The sequence below is a fragment of the Anas acuta genome, chromosome Z (assembly GCF_963932015.1).
Source record: "Anas acuta chromosome Z, bAnaAcu1.1, whole genome shotgun sequence".
In the NCBI taxonomy this organism is placed as follows: Eukaryota; Metazoa; Chordata; class Aves; order Anseriformes; family Anatidae; genus Anas; species Anas acuta.
Genome location: NC_089017.1, coordinates 435,957 through 455,115, shown reverse-complemented (window position 1 = coordinate 455,115; position 19,159 = coordinate 435,957). Strand labels below are relative to the sequence as shown.

The 19,159-nt window shown below is 46.0% G+C and overlaps 1 protein-coding gene and 1 long non-coding RNA gene across 4 annotated transcripts in view; one reads left to right on the top strand and one right to left on the bottom strand.

The window, feature by feature from the left end:
- Positions 1–1,707: 1,707 nt before the first annotated feature.
- LOC137848550 (uncharacterized) lies at positions 1,708–3,265 on the bottom strand. Its single transcript, XR_011091415.1, has 3 exons — positions 3,165–3,265; positions 2,480–2,578; positions 1,708–2,376 (listed from the first exon to the last, which is right to left on the bottom strand). It is a non-coding gene; the product is annotated as an uncharacterized lncRNA (long non-coding RNA).
- Positions 3,266–4,248: 983 nt separating this feature from the next.
- The window catches only part of SETBP1 (SET binding protein 1), a 268,728-nt gene continuing 253,817 nt past the window's right edge, over positions 4,249–19,159 (top strand). The window contains exon 1 of one of the 3 annotated variants that reach the window (XM_068667665.1): positions 4,249–4,963. The gene's annotated coding sequence lies outside the window, so the exon portion shown is untranslated. Of the gene's footprint in view, positions 4,964–5,008; positions 5,032–19,159 lie in introns of those variants that run through there. The other 2 variants (XM_068667662.1, XM_068667664.1) reach the window with 2 other exon arrangements.

Below are 19,159 nucleotides of genomic sequence, written 5' to 3'. Positions count from 1 at the left end.
TAATGGGAAGCCGGCTGTGGAAAGATCTGGTAGATAAGAAAGTCTGGACTTGAACCTTAGCCTCCCATGTTGTCATCGCCCATGCTGTAATGAAATGTTGCTAAGTTGACAAGGTCTTCTTCTAATTGTTCTGGTTGATAAATTGAAGACAAAATCTGTTTTATTTTGGTTTTGGATAGTAATAAGCATGGTATAGTCTTTGTCCCTATCAAGGAGATGCCGAGATAAGGATAACAATACTCAGTTATTGAAATACTCAACAGAGAAATGGTTTGGGACGCTGGGGAGTAAGTATACTAGTGGAGAAACAACCCAAGGGTGCATTTATATCTACTAAAGTTGGTTTTGCACTTGGTTTCCAGCCCTTGAATTTTGATTCTTGCTTGCCTTTGTTCATGCAACAATGTTGAAACTCAACACCATGTCTGAGGGATCTGGAAAATAAAACAGCAACTTTTCAAATCACTGTTATTTCTATTTTTTGACCAATTGTTCAAACAGCTGATTTTCAAATTCTTGAACAGAAAATGGAAAATGCATTTCCCATACATTATATTTCCCTCTATTTTCAGTTGCCTTGGAATATAATCTCTCATCTCTTGTGTTGCAATGAGATACAATGAATTGCTAACCAGCATATGCCCAAGAGTCAATGTGTGTGTAGGTAGGCAGATAGATATCTTCCACGTAAAACTCAGAAGTTCACTAGAGAGCTAAAAAGCTAAAACACACAAACAAAATGGTTTACTTTAAGCAGTTAAACCAATTGTAAATAGTGTTTTTTTAATGATTTGTTTTCATTTTTGAAGCACATAAAACACTGACAGTGTTCTACTGGGGCCTTGCAAGATACCTTTATCCTTTTGCATTCATTTACACATCACCCAACAATTCTTCCTAACATTAATTCATACCTTGAACCTAGAAAAGCTTGTATATATATTTAACTCAATATACTATTTATATAAAAATAACAGGCTTATGGCCTTCGTTATAAAACATCTGCCAGTCTCATGGAGTCAAGGTTATGTACAGATTATCAGACACAAATAGGAAATGCATCTCAGGTCCACTGCAGGAACCAAACCAACTTTATGAATGCCATGGTGTTTTTTAAGTGAAAATAACAAAGAAAAGTAAACTTCCTTCTGCATATTAACCACTCAGATTGTACTAACTCCCTGACACACTGAAGAATCAGAATGTGAGATTTTTTAAAAAGCAAAATGTTCTAGGTATAGAAGACAAAACTATAGCTAAGAAATCCTTTGAAGTTAACTCAGTGTGCGTAACGATGTATGCTCACACATAATACAGAGTGATCCCTCAAAGGAATGGCTCGTTTTCTGCTTACAAGATTTAGTCCGATGGGTTTTCTCAGTTTGTGGTCTACAGGTAATTAGGTGTGATATTTCTGTGTTTGCAAGTCATATGTAACACAGACCTAAAAATAACTTTGGATCAATCAAAAAGTTCCTGTAACAGTTTTGAAGCTTTTTTTTTTCATTTTAGTTTTAGATTTCTCCATGTCTTCAAAGCAAGTGATCATTAAATAAGTCATTATCTAGATTGCTTTCCAAATTGAACTTCTCAGTTTGAAATTATTTAAATGGTGCTGCTTAAATACATATGTATATGTATAGTCTCAAGAAGAAAAGAAAACAAGATAAAAAGAGCAATGGTTCAAGAGTTAGTTTTTACCCCGAATTTATTAAATATGAGCAAAAGATAATTTTCTAACAAAGGAAAATCAAAATTAATGTTGTTGCTGTTCTTTTTCTTGTTGGAGTATTTTGGTCTAGAGTTTGATTTTCTGTATTAATTCAATCAAACCAATTATTTCTTAATCTTGTGGGTTGGCTTCTTCCAAGACGGAAGATCATGGTCTTTGGAGGTCTTCAGTGCAGATTTACCTGCCAAAAGTTTTTGAAACTAAAATTCTTCCCAGGAAAATGTCATTCTCAGCTCTGCCAAGAAATGTTGAAACTATTTCTCTTCATTGTGTTTGGATAGAAAATGACAAAATGTAGCTCCAGTTGGGTGATTTGATTTAAACAAACAAGCCTCCACTCCATGTCAAAGTGCTGATTTGAAATGACAATCCTTGTTTGGCTTCAATCAGAAATGTCAACATTTTCAGTGTGACATTTCCGATTCAAAAGTTTTTGGGTTGCGTATTTGTTTGGGATGGAGGTGGGGTTGATCTGTTGGTCATAGTTTTTTGTGTATTTTATTGATTTGTTTATTTGTGTTCTGCTGTTGGTGGAGAGAAGTGAGAGGACAGGACCACAGGAGAAGAAGGACGGACATGGCCTGTTGCCTCTACCCAAACTCATCAGTTTGAGATTTGCAGGCAGCATGGCAGAGGTGAGTCATCTGGAGAGATATAAAGGGAAAAATGGCTCAGGGTGGTTTTCATCTAGGAGATTTTTCCAGAAAGCATTTTCCCAGAAAGCACAGTGGGGCTAAGGACACATACTTGCCCATTTAGTTGACTCTCAAGAGGGGTGGTGAAGGATATTCTGGCATCTCATGGGTCATACAGAGCCCTCCTACCCAGCTGGATCTACACTGGGACCTGTAGTATAGAAGGACACATACATTGTTGCACATTTAAGGGGCTATGGGATATTAATTTGCTTTTGTGGCTGGTGAGGGTCAACCCAGGTAGTCCTTGCATCAGCTGGCCCAGAATTCAGGTCACTCGGATGATGGCCTGTGGTTACTGTTTGTACCAGAGCGAAGGGGAGAAACTCTGTGTGCTCTGAGCCTCCTGAAACGCTCTGGGGATGGCATGGCAATGGGTGGTAGCGGCCCCATCGCTGCCAGACGGACCCAGGCAGGGTCCTCCCGACGTCACCTTCACCTGTAAGTGCACTTGCACAGCTCTATCCCACAACCCTTCCTTTTCTGGGGTTTCTACTTGTCACCCTCATGATTACTTGGGCAAGCCAACAATTTACACCTGTGAGTAAGGGTTTCCCAAGCTGGCAGCCCAAACAGCAATGGCATCAAGACTGCTGGAAGAGCAAGGCTGGGAAAGAAAAAAAACAAGGGTTTGGATTTTGCACGGTTCCTGCCCTCACGTCCCTAGGACCAGGGCAGATTTTGAGCTGTATTTTGGGCACTACTAACGATTAATACAAGGGAGGTTTCATCCTCACCTTCACAAAGCTGTCGAGGTCTTTGCTTGCCCCCTCCAGCCCCATGTCAGCTCTGAGCAGCGATCACCGGACACTAAAATCCTATTGCCCAGGGCCTGAGCCTACAGGGGCTGCGGTGTGACAAGAGAATGTGCAGGGGGAAGTGGGAGGGGAGACTTTGGGGTGGGCTGAGCAGCTCTGCGCCCAGTCTCTCACCTTCTCTGCCTTTTCTCCCCTGCCCCCATCAGTGCTGCTGTTGTGTCAGGTAGTGGCACTGTTGAGTACATTAACCCAGGGCTGAGCATTGCAGCCACACCGAGTGTGAGCGTGTGTGTGTGTGTGTCTGTGTGTGTGTGTGTGCATATGTGTGTGTGCTTGATCATTACCATTTATTCTACCCCCCCCCCCCTCAAATCCCGCCCCCCTCACCTCCCCCGGCAGTGCTGCAGGACTCCGGGAGCGACAGAAACCGGGGAAAGAGAGAGCTGGAGCCAGCAGCCCCCAGATCTGCTTAAATAAATCACCGCCCCTCGCAGAGAGGGAGAGGGAGGGAGGGGGGAACCCAGACCCAAAGACAAAATACAAGACAGAGAAATGGGGAAAAAAAAATAAAAAATCATCGGGGAGCAAAAAGCGAGCCCCCAAAACACCCCGTTGCCGAGCCGGGAGCGGGGGACGGGTGTGCGAGCACCGACCCCTCGCCCGTATAAGACCCGGGGTATTGGGGAGGGGGTCCCCCCGCCTCCCCTTTGCCCTCCCCCGGCCCGGCGCGGGGCGGTGCGGGGCGGTGCGGGGCGGCGCGCCGGGGGGAGCGGGCGGCTGCAGCCCCGCAGCCCGCCGGAGCTCCTCCGGCACCAGCACCGGGGCCCGCTCCGGAGAAGAGAGCAGGAATAAAGGGAACAGCTTCCTCGCCGCCAAAAACAAAACAGCAACAAAAAAAAAGCAGCCTTTTTCTCGTTTTTTTTTTTTTTTTTTTTTCTCTATTTTTTTTTTTAACTCCTCGCCGGGAAAAAAAGCAAAAGCGAAAACGCTTCCCCTCCCCGCGCCCCCCTGCAAAAGGCCCCCAAACAACCGGCAGCAACAAACAGGCAGCAAAAAAAAAAAAAAAAAAAAAAAAGGGGGGGGCCCCCCACTCCAAAAAAAAAAAAATAAAAAAAGGAAAAGAAAAGGAAAACCGAGAGAGCCAGAGACAAGCTCCATCGATTTCAAATCCAGGATTTTATCCAGTGCATTGATTTTATTTTTTTATTTTTGCTCTCCCCTTTTTTTTTTTTTTTTTTTTGCCTCCTTCCCCCCCTCCTGCTTTCTTTCACCCCCCTCCTCCTTCTCCTCCTTCCCACCCCCCTTTTCCTTTCCATTTTATTTTGGATCCTGCTAAAATTAGCCGGGACTGCTCTCTGGGTGTTGCGTGTTAATTTGATTTACTCCGGGATTCCGGCTTCCAAGACGCCATTTTCCCCCCTTTCTCGCTCTCCCTCGCTCTATTTATCTATCATTTATCTAGCGAGCTCTCCAGCCGGCTGTCTGTCCGTCCATCTCCCTCTCCCCGGGTGCCTTCCCTCCTCCCCCCGCCCTCCTCCCTCTGCGCTCTGCGTGTGCTGCGCGGCCGTGCGCTCCCCTAATCTGACAGATGAACACCGCCATGGGTTTGCCGCAACACAAGCAAAAGCACCTTTGGGGGCTGTGGCGAGGGCTCGAAACCGGGATCTAAAAGAGAAGAGACAAGAAGGGGGGAAAGCCGAGGGAGGAGGAGGAGGAAGAAAGAAGAAGAAGAGGAAGCTGCTAAGAAGCCCCCGCTGCCGTTTTTTGGGGGGATATGGGTTAGTAAAAAAAAAAAAAAAAAAAAAAAAAAAAAAAAGCGACAAAAACCGGGAGGCATCGAGGAAAGGTCTGTCTTGCTGATCCGGATTGCGGGAGGGTCTCACCCCCTCGCTTCTTACCCCCCCTCCCCTTTACCCCCCCTGCCTTTTTCCCTTCTGCATGCAAAAGTTAATGTCGTCTCCTTTTTTTTTTTTTTCTTCTTTTTTTTTTTTCGTGTTGTGACTTTGCAATGGCGCGGGAAGGTCTTTATTTATGGGGGGCTGGGGGGAATTTCTGTGCCCTGCGATGCATGCGAGCCCTCTCCCCCCAACCCCTTCTCTCCCCATGCTTTGTGGCTGCGGGGGGGGTGCATGGGCTCGTTTGGGGGGTGTTAGGGGGGGGCGGTTGCGGTTACGAGCGTGCTGCTGGGAAGGGGTTGCATTTTTTTTAGGAGTTCGCATAATGTGTACCCCCCTTTTACCTTCCCCCGCACACCCCAAAATTTGCTAGCCTGTATGCGTTCCCCCAGCGGGGCCGCGGGGAGGTGGCAGCTCGGCGTGGGGAAAGCAGGGGGAGAGCCCCCCCTCTTCCCCGGCTTCGTAAATTGCAGGTTAAGTGGAGCTAGAGAGCAACCCTGTAACCTTTTCGGGATCCGTGCGTGTGAATGTGAGTGTGAGTGTGAGTGTGAGTGTGAGCGGGTGGGCGTGAGGGTGGGCGTGCACCCCCCCCGTGCTCGGGGCTGCCCGCTGGGGGGGCGCCGCTGCCCCTCTGACATTGGGAAGGACGCGGCGGGAGCGGGCAAGGGGGGGGCTTGGGGGGGAGCTGAGAGTGTGGGGGGGTTTAGAGGTGTGGGACACCCCCCTGCTGACCCTCCTGCTCGGTGCTGGAGCGAGGCACGTTGTTAATTGGGGGTAATTAGTCCCTGCGCGCCGCCACGGGGCCCCCGGTGGCCCCCAGTGAGCTGGGGAGGGGGGGGAGGGGAGAGGAGGAGCTGGAGGGGGGAGTGAGTGTGAGTGTGTGTGTGTGTGAGTGTATGTGTGAGTGTATGTGTGTATGTCTGTGAGTGTATACGAGTGTGTGTGCGCGTATGGGTATGTGTGAGTGTGTCTGAGAGTGTGTGACTGAGAGTGTGCAAACCTGTGAATATGTGTATGTGAGTGTGTGTGGCAGTGTGGATACATGTGTGTGCAAGTGTGAGTGTGCGCGTGAATGTGTGCGAATGTGTGTGTGCAAGTGTGAGGGTGTCAATGTGTGTGTGCATGTATGTGTGAGTGTGCATGCATGTGTGTGTGAGTCTGTGCAAGTGTGTGCAAGTGTGAGTACATGTGGGTCTGTGTGTATGTTTGTACGTGTGTGGGGGTGTTTGTGCCAGGGGGGCACAACCCAGGCTGCAGCTGAGGGCAGCTGTTGTCAGCCCCAGCCCTGGTGCAAGGCTCCCTGCCCAGCCCCGGGCACACACACAACACACATAGACACACGTAGACCCACTCACACACGCACTCCGATACTCTTTCACACACACATGCATGCACACTTACACATACCTGCACACACAGACACAGACACACACACATGCACATACATGCACACACACGCACTCACACATATGCTCATATGCACACACTTATACGTGCACACATGTTCACATGCACACACACTCAGACACATGCACACAGAAACATGCGCTCATACTTGCGCATACACACACAGGACACACACACGTGGTCGCTCACACACTCGTGTACACACACTCACACCCACATGCACAACCACATGCACACACACACATACACTCTCACTTGCACACTCACTCTCTCACACCTACCCTCACACACAGGCACTCACACACACACATATGCACACCCACATGCACACACACACTCTCACATGCTCACACATCCCCCCCCCCAAACACAATCTCACACACCCTCACAGACACCCACACTAACATACTCACTCACACCCCATCTTACACTCCCCCCATGCCACGGGCAGGGGGAGATCAGGTCCCCGAGGCGAGGCAGTGGCCACCTCCCACCCTGTTCCGTGTGTGGTGAGCGAGTGAGTGTGCCAGTGTGGCATTCAGTGAGTGTGTGTGAGTGTCCGTATGTCCACGTGTGAGTGTCCGCATGTCCGTGCAGCACCCCGGCACCATCTGCCCCGCTGTGCTCAGCTCAGCCTGCCGCTGCCTGCGCGTATCCCTGCTCCTACAAAGGCCGCTGAGAGAAGGATTTCCGATTCGTTTCCGCTTCCAATAAACGCCGCTGATAATCGTGGGCCCGACGCCTGATGCTCCAAGGGCACCTCGCAGCCAGCAGTGGCCCTGGGGCTGGGGTGGGACAGGGTCCCCCGGCCACTCTGGGTCCCTGGGGTGGGGGGGGGACACCACAATGGGGTACCCCCACCCTAGGCTGAGGTGTTGGGGAGCCCGTGGGGGCTCCGCCTGAAATGTCCATCTGTTAGGTGTGCGAGGTGCTGAGCAGCCCTCTGCTGCCAGGGAGCGTATCGCGACCCCTTGGCAGCGACAGCAACAGTGGCCCTCTGTGGGGACAGGGCTGTTGGAGCCACAGCCCCGAGCAGCTGCAGCCCCCAACCCGGCTGCCCCAGGCCGGGATGATTGGGAGCATTGCCCTAAACCTGCAGAAATCAGGGGGGAAATCGCCTCGGGATGCAAAGCCGCATGCTGGCCTTCTGCGTAAAGGGAGACACCCATGATTTATTTATTTTTTTAATTCTTTTTTGGCCATTTGCTTTTTAGCCGAAAGGAGAAAAACCTTCCAAACAATGTAGTTGTGCTTTAGCCTCTGCTCTTAGCTTGGAAGGGTTATGTAAAAGTGGGGGGGGGGGGGGGGGGGGGGAAGCAGAAACACACAGTGAATGGAGACTTCTCTTCCATCTCTTATTGGCTTTGGCTTTTTTTTTTTTTTTTTTTTTTTTTTTTTAACTTCTCAGACTCAAAGTTTTAATTGAAACCAGAAATCTATTGAGAAGTAACTGAGCCAAGAAAACCTCTGTTTTCTCTGCAACTAGGGATGGGGAATAAATAATTTTTTGCTGATGTTATTTCAAGTTGTTTGAGCTCTTTGGTTCCTGCCAAAAAGCCCAGCATAGATTATTAACACATTATCATTTTAGGAGGATGCACTCTCTGAAATGCAATAAAATGGTGTGTTAGGTTTGTGCAGAGCCATAAACTATGCTAGTTGTTGGCAAACAAAAGAAACAGTGGCCATGATTTATTATTAATAATAATCATAACTGAGCTATTTAGTTTGACTTGATACTTGCTGGGTTTCTCTACTGAGGTTTCTCAGTATCATTTCCAATAATGTACTTTGATTAAGTTGGGAACTGTTCTTCTTTAATAACTGCTATGGCCACATGCTTAATTAACTCAAGAAGTTAAATGCTTGAAAAGGTCCGACCATCATTTTTTGGCTTCAGATGCTGCTTAATCTCCTCTTCTAGTCTGTTTTGAACCCATCCTTTGAGTTCCTTTCCCCAGCACACATGTCTCTTAGGTGTAAGTGCCAGCTTACCAACAGGACTCTTGTTTTCCATTACAAGATTTGGCTAATCCCAGTTTCAGTGACTTTTTTTGCCCTCTCAGTAGGGCTCAATTGCTCACACATAATCTTTCCCTTCTGTTTTCTTTCCCCTTTGGACAACACCCTCCAGGACTGAAAAACTCTTGCCTTGTGCTTGGAGACTTGCAATTACACAGCAATTTTGACTCTTGACCCAACTAGTAGCAAGAAAGGCTATTGTCTAATGAACCACGTAAAAACAGTTCTGGGATCCAACAGATTGCTGTGCTGGAAATGAAAGCTCTCCCAGTGAATTGATGACTGATTTGTTTAACCATATGCCCAGGCATCCTTCTTGCTGCCCCTTAACTACCCATCTCTGAAGTATCTGTGATCTGTGGGTCTGCAACGATGTTGAAAAGCAGCATTAATACCTGACAAAATGTGCTCCATGATGCATGGCCTGCAGCAGGGCCAATTCAATAGGATTTAAGCCACATTCAGAAAGTTCAGCTTGTCACTTTTGCCCGCCATAACATGTGAGCATGCAGGGTTTTGAGCATTTACATGCTGCAATCAAACAGCGTTTGGGAGAAGTACTGCAGGGTTGTGCATGGAGAAGAAATAGGTGTTCAGATGAAACCCACTGCAAAACCTAGCCTCAGCTGACTTGTTGCTGGGAAATCCAGGTGATTTTAGGGCATTGGCGATCCAAAGTTTAGAACTAGTCCAAAGCCTACCAAGAAAGGCGGGAGTCTGTGGGAGAACTTCATCTGAGAACGTTCCCAATGTTTTGCTGCAGGGCTTGTGGTTTCTACTGGGACTGGTTTTGCTGCTATTATAGGTTCTGCTCTTGTTACTTTCTCTCTTTCCAACTTGAAAAAAAAAAGTTTTCTTTCCCATTATTATTGTGGAGGAAATAAAATGACTCATCCTTTTAGGAAATTGTCATCTTGATTAAAGATGGGCTTTAAAACCCCTCAGCTTCAGGTTTTAGCCTGGGGGACTGTCAGATTTGAAAATGATTTCCAAACTTTCAAGGTTGGGATTGCTTTGCCTTCTGATAGGAAATCACATTGAAAGTGTGCATTGTTAGCACAATTGCTTTTGTGATGCTCTCAAACCCTTAGAAATGGCTTCTTTTTCCTTCTCCTGTGTAAAAGCTTCACTTGATGTGGCTTCAGAAGTTCATTGTGCCTCAGACCTGCTCAGCTATCTGGTGTTGTGAACAAGCACAGCTCCCCAACAGCTGCCTGGATTTGGTGGTCCTGTCTAACTGGTAGGGAGAGCAAGGTTTGGGGGATTCATGGTTGGGGCTGAAAAAGGAAGGCTACATCATTCCTTAAACTAAATAAAAGCAGTCAGAGAATTTGACGTCTTGACCTTCAGAGCTGGGGAAATGTGTGAAGGAAGTAGGGGGTGGTTAAATTCACTTTATCAGCTCTTGAGAGTGAGCAGAGTTCGGGGCTATTTTTCCCTTTTGGAGATGGATTTACTTTGCAGCACAGATTGTCCAAACACAATGATGAGCTTTTACTGTAAGCTGTGGGGCAGCTGGATATGAAAAGCAATCTTCTGACATTATTTCATTTAGGCTTTTGTTGTCTTTTATGAAATTGAATGTTTCAAAGAGTTCTCAGATTAGTCAACTCTCTCTACAAAAGGCCAAATTGAAACTGTAGACCTCAGACACCCCGGAGACGGAAAGGACTTGATCCAGGCTTGGTTTTGATCTTTCTGTCTCTCGTTTACTTCCCAAAGTTCCCGGCTGGAGAACTTTGCAAGGTCCCAGACCTCTGTATCTCCATGATCTTTGACCAGTTGCCTGTCCTCTGAACCCATGTGCTGTTGTCAATGTGTGACAATGACTTTGTTGACTTGAGATATGAAGAGGAAAGTGATGGGGCTAAAGCACAGGGGGCAGAACAGGAAGACACCAAAGAAGTACTTAGTCAGTGGTGCTGCTCACAGACCAGATACTCTTGTTTAAGAGTGGTGACAGTGGTGGGACTCTTATATATGTGCATTCAGTACAGGGGTTTTGTGGGGAAACAAGGGGTTGTGCAAGTGGTGAGGATGAACCTGAGTTGTCTTCCCCTTGCAGGGCTCATGAATCTGATGTAGTTTTTTTGAAAGCAAGCTCAGTGTGTGGAAAAGCCATGCAAGATCTGGCCAATTTCTGTACAAACCTGAGCTCAATAGGTGGCGGAGAGGCCCTGACCTGCCCCAGTGAATACAGGAGCACAGGGTGGGATGATGCTCTGCTCTGCATCCTCTGATACTAGGATGGAAATGCCTGGTGGAGATGGGTGCTGGGGTTGAGACTAAACTCTATGGCTGGGGAGACCCTTACTCAGCTTTTCACTTTCTCCAAAGTAGCGGGATGCTACTCTGTTGCTGTGCAGTCCTGGGCAGTTAAGGACAGTATGAATGTGTCAGTGGATGAGATTAAAGTTTCCCCTACTCTAGTACAGTATCTCCTGTAACAGTGCTTGGGAAAGCTGTTCAGAAGAATGTGTGGTAGGCAGACATGGGGTAACCCAGGACTCACTTGAATACCTCAAAATTAGAGATGGGTTAAAGATCGGAAGCCTGAGGTTTAACGTTACTTTGAAATTTTTGTTAGCCTTAACCTTTAAAGCTGAGAGATACATATGTATACAATGAATCATTCTGTTCCTGTCCCATTATTTTAGCAGATGGGGAAGTTGGTTTTAAGATGGAAGGGAGAAAATGATGATACTCAAACCAGAGGTCAAGCTGCAAGGAGTTACAGGCATGTCTTTCCTCCATATGAATCCACATATCCTGAGTATCCTACTGATGTGATTTCTAAGACTTGGATACTGGCCTAACTTCCCTATGTGTTTCCAGACCCAGCGTGTTCTGGAGGGATGCTGTTATCCATACCCACCTCTCCTCAAGTCTTGCTAAATTTTTGGCTCTGGAGAATGCAGTGGGGTTTCCACTGAAACTCCTCTGAAATTCTATTACTTTGCTAGACAAGGAAATCCTTCCTGTTGTATTTTTTCCCCCCTCTAAAGCCTTCATATGGAGCTCTATAGTGTGGATTCAATAGAATTTTGTACAGGGAAATAATTCTCTGCTGAATTCTTCAGTTCTTTTTCAGAAGGGATCAGAGACGTGGAGCTTAACTAGGGGAGTTTAGTAAGTGTTTGAACAGGATTGTATACATGCAAAGTATTATAACAGGCATCTGGGCAAAGTGTTATTATACATGCCCATTATTCCTAAGGTTGCAAAACAGTTTAAAATATTAACCCATATATTCACATCCTCGTAACTACCATAAACCTTCACCTAATGGGTGAAAAATGTCATGCTTTCTCTTTGCTTGATGGCAATTTTCTTCTTGAAAGGTTGAATACATTCCCTCCAGCTGTCAGTTGTTCCTTTTTTTTTTTTTTTTTTCAATTTATTCAGAAAAAGTGAGAGTGGGGGAAGAAGGAGAAACACTTTTCTCTTTTAAATTATTCTAACCATATGCTTTTAAACAGGGCAACATTCTAACCTGCTGGACTTTGAGCTGATAAATGGATATAAACATAGGGCTTCTTGAAGGCCCATCTTCTCTTAGTCTGTGAGGGTAGCAAAAAAAAAAAAAAAAAAAAAAAAGATCATGGCTTCTGAAGCTATGACAATTTAAAAGTGTCATTGTGGACATCCTAAAGTCAATCAGGATCTTTTAGTCACTTGGCTTTAACAGTGAGGCACTTTCCTTCCAAATCCTGCTGAATAAGTGCCATAAATGTCACTTGCTGTAGGTGCTGATTTACATTAGATCCCAATGTTGTGTCATTGAGGTAGTCACAGAAACACTGATCCTGCTCCTTCATCCTTTCATCAGAGTTGAAGACACATCTGCTTGTAAAACATGCTAACTTTCATGCATGGCTTTCAAAACAGAATATTTTGTTAAGGCCTCTCTCAGACCTTCCAGGGCCTGAAGAAAAACCTCTAACAAGATAATGAAATACTACAATAGCAATTAGCTGCAGCGTAGCCCACAGTGGGGACTGGGACCCTATGCAAACCTGCATCCATCACCCCTCTGCCTCTGGGGAGTGCCTTGGTAGGGACCTTCAGGCCCCAAGAGCCCTAAGTGAAAGACTTGGACTGGGAGCATGGGGACCTGTAGGTCATTCGTGACATGAGATGACCCCCAAATTCTGCCTCCAATCTGACCCTTAATATTCTCCCGAAGTCTGTGGGGTTACAAGGAATTAATGACCCTAAGTCCTGGCCCTGCTCAGATGGGGATATGAGTGTTCCCTGCCTGTTTGCCTCCTTGGACTGAGCTGGACCCAGACACATACAATGCCTTTCCCAGGACATGTGCAATGCCTCTCGAAGAGCACAATGAAGTAACTCAGCTGGAGAGGCCTTTGGGGCATGCAGGTACTCAGCAGGCTCTTATCTCCCCTCTGACTCAATGTGTCCCAGCACTTCTGTAACTGTTTCCTCTTCAGCTTCAATAGAGGCTACTCCTTTCCTCTGCCCACAGCAGCTGCCGGCTGTTTGCCTTTATTCCTGTCCTCGGGTCTTCCCACCAGCATGCTCCCATCTAACGGTTATGCCTCTTGACTCCTCTGTCCGGGCAGTGCAGGCTGCCCTTTGCCTTGTGCACATCCAGCCACGTCCACCTGTGCCCTGCTCTGCGTTCACCTCCTGCAGTCCACAGGGCTCTAAGGGACTTTCTTGTTTCCCTGGCCCAGACATCCTCTCCTCCTCAAAGCCAAAATACTGATCTGTTGTGCAAGGAAAGGAAACAGTCTCAGTGCCCTCCTCTAAATACCCCAAATTAGTGCTCTCCCTGCATGCCCTTTATGTGCTCTGTTTTCCCACAGTCCCTCTTGATGCTGGGAATACTTGGTACATTTTACAGCACCAAGGAAGATAACACTGCTTACTTATCACAGAAACCCACACTGCAAGTGTCCATGGACAAAATCCAACCTTCCTTATTCCTCGTCTCATCTGAAGCATGCAGAATTGGGTAACATGGGATGTGTTGTTTGTACAGCCTCTAGACTGGGCACAGGATAGATCCTGGACCAAAGCCTTTTTGGTCCTCCTTGTGCCATCACTTACGGCTCTGAGGGATGGATGCTGAGCCAAGATCTGGTGCATCCCCTATCAGATGTGTTGTTTTATTTTATTTATTTCTTTGTTTTTCCTGAAGGGAGGGAAAGCTGGTGTATTTGGCACTTGTGCAAGTGAAAATGAAATAATGGAGGAGGGGAAAAAACAGAAGAGGAAGGAGTCCCGTGGTAGTGGCAGTAAATAAAAACAAAGCTTTCGTTAATGATTTATATAGAGGAATCATTTTCAACACATTTCAGAGAGCAGAGGGACATGTTTGATCAGAGGGAGAAGGAGAGATTACTGCCCTACCACGACGGTGTTAGAAGGAGGCTACTGTGTCTGATGGCAGCTTTCCAAGAGCAGAGGCAATCTAGGAAAGTTTGGTAACACAGATGATGGAATTGTACGGGGCTTTGCTTTCTGTGGCTGGTCTCCGTGCCAATATCCTTTCCCTACATACCCATAAAACTTTCCATTTGTAGCTTGGAGTGGCTTCCAGTACCTCCAGGATGGTGCACTTGGCAAGAGCAGGGTAGAATGGAGATAGCACTTGAAGTCCCCTTCTCATGCATGTTGCCTCTTTTTCCCAACAAGTTTTATGGCTCTTGTTACTGGAATAAGCTTTGTGCTCATAGCAGCATGCACTGCTGCAGCCAACAGAGTGCTCAGGATATTCTGCTGGCTAATCTCAGGAGCTACCTTGGGATATACATTATGCTGGGAGTGACAATGCATAGTCTGGAGGCTTGACAACCTGGCGCTGACCCCACGTAGGCAAATCTTCTGGCTTGGCTCTTTGTGTCGTAATGAGCTGGAGCACAGCTGGCATCTCACTCTGCTTTTTAGTGTCCCAGAGGCCTAAACTTCACGAGGATGATGGGTAACAATGCAAGGATGATGTGTTTGTGTTTTTGTCATTTTTATGACATGCTCTCTGATATCACTATCCCTTGATTCAGAGGTGTGAATCCGGTGAATGGAGCCCAGCTTTGCAGCAACATTGGCCTCTGAGGGTACAAGTGGTACAAGGTTTGTCCTTCAGGGACCTGCAGTGAGCAGCAGGAGGTGTTTACGGGTCTGGTGGCCACAATCCCTTCCCTCACACCCAGATGTAGCTCTAGGTTGTGAGTGAGTGGATTTATGAAACCTTGGCACGGTTCTCAGGCAGGAGCTTGTAAAAGTCCTTGGGCAACATGATGGGCATCTCTCCTCCTACCGCAGATGGGTGCTTTGCTAGGCTGGCTGTTGCCACAGCTGTACCTTGGGCAGTATTGCTTTTATGGGCCTCGTGATTTATGGCCATGTCAGTTGTTTAATCATTCAGTTGGCCCTCCCTTCAGCGCGGCACGATAGTTAGTTACTTACATAGAAAGGTGACTATCTGATCTAATTATGGACTCTCAAACCTAATTATGGAGTCAAATATGATTCCATAATCTACTCTTAATGTCTCTATGTTGAGAAGACAGATACACACATGTATAATGTGCACACTTACATGCCTCCGTAATTATGGATATGCTTTGGGCTCTCATTTATTTCTGTCTCTTTATCTTGGGAAGGGATGCTCACAGCCTCGTCTGGCTGTGAGAAATCTTCAGATTGTCTTGTCTTTTCCCCTTTTTCTGGCTCCCTTTGCTGGGTTTGGACACACTGTGACAGAGCCATCAGTCAGTTTCACTTAGTGTTGCTGGTGGAGGTGCAGAGGGCCAGTAGCACTTGGACTCGGGGCAAACCAAAGGGAATGACTGAAGATTACATTTTTGCTGTTGTTCTGGTAGCTGTCACTAATCTTTGCACCTTATCTTCATGTGGATAGACCACACCTGAGATAGCTTGCGCCCTTTCAGAAGTAATCCTCACATAACCAAGGAGAAATTGGAGGCAGAGGTGGAAGGACTGGAGCAAAAGCAGCGGATGTCATGGAGAGCAGGGGACCGCATGAAGAGCAACCACCTTTCTTCTGTGTAACCCCCTCTGCATCAGCTCTCCCCATTAATGAACCACATGCCCTAGTTAGTTGGCTTTGTAGATAATCTGTGGATTACAGGCCTTCACATATGGTCATTCTGGACACAATTATCCGTTTGAGGATCTCATACAGTATCTGGTGTATATCCACATATGTTTTATGCACATCTATATCCAGGCTTATCATATAGATGGGAGTTTTAGCGGTGTATTTAACTGTTATACAGTAGTGAGTCCAATTTGCCCAGTGTTGGAGATGAAGGGCAAAAAAGAAATCACAAAAGCACAGAATGGCTGAGGTTGGAAGGACCTTTGGAGATGGTCCAGTCTACTGTGCTGCTCAGCGCAGGGTCACCTAGGGCAGGACGCTCAGGGCCGTGCTTGGTTGGGATTTGAACATCACCAGACCATCTCCGTTTTTTTTAACAAGAGATTATTATTATTATTATTATTATTATTATTATTATTATTATTATTATTATTATTATTATTATTATTATTATTATTATTATTAATTTTCTTGAAGGGGAAGTCTTTCTACCTTGTTTCTGTACAGAAAGACATAAGACAGGTGCAAGGGAGAGGTTGTTTTCTGTGGGATCTGTAGTATGGATGGAAAATAGCTGCCACAGTCATTTTTCCAGCTCCTTGCCAAAGCTGGGAGAGTATCAGGGGCACAGGCAGTAACTAAGACTGAGGTTCAAAGATGTGATAAATCTAGCCCCAGGGCTCTGAGCAGCAGATTAAACATGCTGCTGGTGCATGATACTGATCCTGTATAAACTCATTTGCCTGACTCAAATCTGCTCAAAAATAAAATAAAATAAAATAAAATAAAATAAAATAAAATAAAATAAAATAAAATAAAATAAAATAAAATAAAATAAAATAAAATACAGTGGCTTAATTTTATCCCAATAGGTTTTGTTCCACATCAGACTGTGTCACCTGCCTGCACCATGCTGGCTTTATGACTCACAAGTTGTCCCCATCCTCTGAGTCTGCTTTTAAATTTGCACAAAGGAAGCCTTAACCTCCATCTTGTGCACTCTGGTCCATTCAGTAAAAGTATGATCATGCTCCTCTGCCTGGTATGCATCAAATTTGTGCTGCTGGGTAATCTGGCAGTGCACAGACCCAGCACCATAAACTGTGTGGTCACAGCATTGCGCTTGAAATTCCTAGATTTTTTGCAAAGCAATAATGATGAAATAAGTTGGGGATCTTTTTGTATTCCTAACGCGGGTTAACTGAGTTCATCACAGCTTGCTCCATGCCAGGCTGTTTTTTGTTTTTGTTTTTTAATCTCCCATGATGGCTTCTGAAGTTTCACTGACACTTCTCATAAAAGCAGGTTTCTGACCAAAACTTTCCCTTGGGTGTAATGTGGGTTGTCCACTGGCCTCTGCCCCAGAGGCAGCTGCCTTTCAGCGGTGGCATATATAATCGAGGAAGCAACCCAGGAGTCTTTGGAGTGAAAGGTGATACGTCATAATTAAATATTGCTGTATAGTCTCTAGTGCTTTGTGGTAAATGGTTTTAAAAAGATGGTACATAAAGAGGCTTCCAGGATTTCTGATATTTTGCAGGGATTAGGGATGTTGTAACTGTATTTTGCATGACAGAATGTGAGACCCAAAGGCAATGTGACAGATGTGGGGCTCCACTTCACTCTTGGTATGATACTCTCAGGCTTCTGCCTCAGTTTCCCCTTGTTTGAAAGGAACCTGTTCAATAGATCTTTATTTATTTTTTTCTTATTTTCTTCTTAAGGCATTTTGGACTCTATAGCTAAAACAAAAGCAATCTCTGTAGCTACAGTCATGCCTGAGATTAAGGTACTCTGGGATCTGGGCAACATCTTCTAAAATTGCTCTGAGCTCTCTGCTGGTGCTCATGTGTTTGAGCAAATCAGACAGAGCAGCAGCACAAAGGCTGGGCAGCTGAACCTAGCTCGTTTGTGTCTGCCAAAGCAGTGGTGCCTCTGCACCTATGTTTGCTTGTTATAAACATGATTGTTACTCAGCACAAGGCAAAAGCTGTGCCAAGTATTACTCCTGCTTTCACTGCATAGAGAATCCCAAACAGGTGGATTTCTCCCCCTTCTACTTCCAGCCAGATAGTGGGCTCTAACTTTTCTTTTTATCCTTAGCAAATTTTCAGTTTAATCACTTAACAGCACTGATACCTGAATACTTACAAGTGCAAGCAGTTGCCTGAAGCAGGAGAAAGGAGCATATTTGGAGCCCTTAATGGCAGACATCTATATGACCCTAAGGGAGGTCTTCTCCTTCAGGCCTTTGCCTCTAGAAGCATGTTTGAGGTGCCCAGAGGTGCAGATAAGAGACATATGAGCAGCTAGGCTGAGCACACAAGCGTTTGATTATTTCTCAGTACTTATCAGAGGAAGTGTGAATTTCTCCCTAATTAAGAGCTAATGCCAACTTCTGTGAAATTTGTTGTCATTCACCTGTGAATTATCCTCCTCAAATTTAACTTGACTGCAGGAAGCCCGCTAGCAGTAACACTTTCCTCTGGGAGCTTAATTCGGCTGGTGAAGCACCTCTGCAGTTGCTTATTGAATAGGAATTGATGCTCGTGAGTCTGGGAGAGGGCAGTTTGGGTAGGCATTTAAAAGCCTTGGCAGCCCCCATCTCTTGAGTATTTGATATTTTTTTTATTATTTGAGTATTTATTCTTGAGCCAGGAAGCTTGGAAAATCAGCATCCTTGCTGGATTTCCAGGTCTGCATGTTGCCCGCTAAAGCAGAAGAGCTGTTGGAAGACAAGTGTTTATTGCCTTCCCCTTGCAGGCCAGCCCAAAGCTGGGGAGATGCAGGACACCTGGAAGAGGGAGAAGCCCAGGAGGCTGCAGCTGAACCTGAAGCCTGAACTTTTCCCAGTGACTTCAACAGGGGAGGTTTGGGGGTTTGATTTTCCTCAGCTCTGAAGCTCAGACCCCTATATCTTTTGGGGGAGGCGCTAGCAAAGAGCTATTGCCACTTCAATTGAAAACTCAGGGCTGAGTGGTTCCTGCAGAGCTGCCCCAAGCTGAGGAAAGGGGAGGTCAGGACTTCACCCAGGAGGTTACTTTTTCAGGAGCCTGAAGTGAGGTTTCCTAATTAGTCAAAGCGCTTGTAGCCTGCCCAAACAAGAAAGACGAGTATAATGTCCCTGCACCCGAGTCATTTAACTATTAACCCTGAAGGAGAGTAAGGAGATACCTAAAACAATGACCCAGTTAATTTGGTATAGTGCTCGAGTGCTGGGGTTCTTTGTTGCTACCTGTGGGTCTGGTGATATCATCATCTGCTGGTTCTCAGCAGGACAGGAGGCCAAAGTTTTAAAGCAGGATTTTAATGCTGATTTTCACATGAACCTATCTGATACTGGTGTAACGCAGTGCCTTTAATCAGCTGTTGCTGGTTTCTGCTGACCCCGAGGTGCTGAGACCCCTTGGAGCAGGCCTGGCTTTGGATGAGGCCTCCATAAAACAATGAGCTGGGAATGGTGTTTTGGATTTTGGGCATAGAGTTAGGAGCTTTATCACATGTCCCATTTGAAATAAGGTCCCAAGAGGATTTGTTCATTATGCCATAGCTAGTGGTCCTTT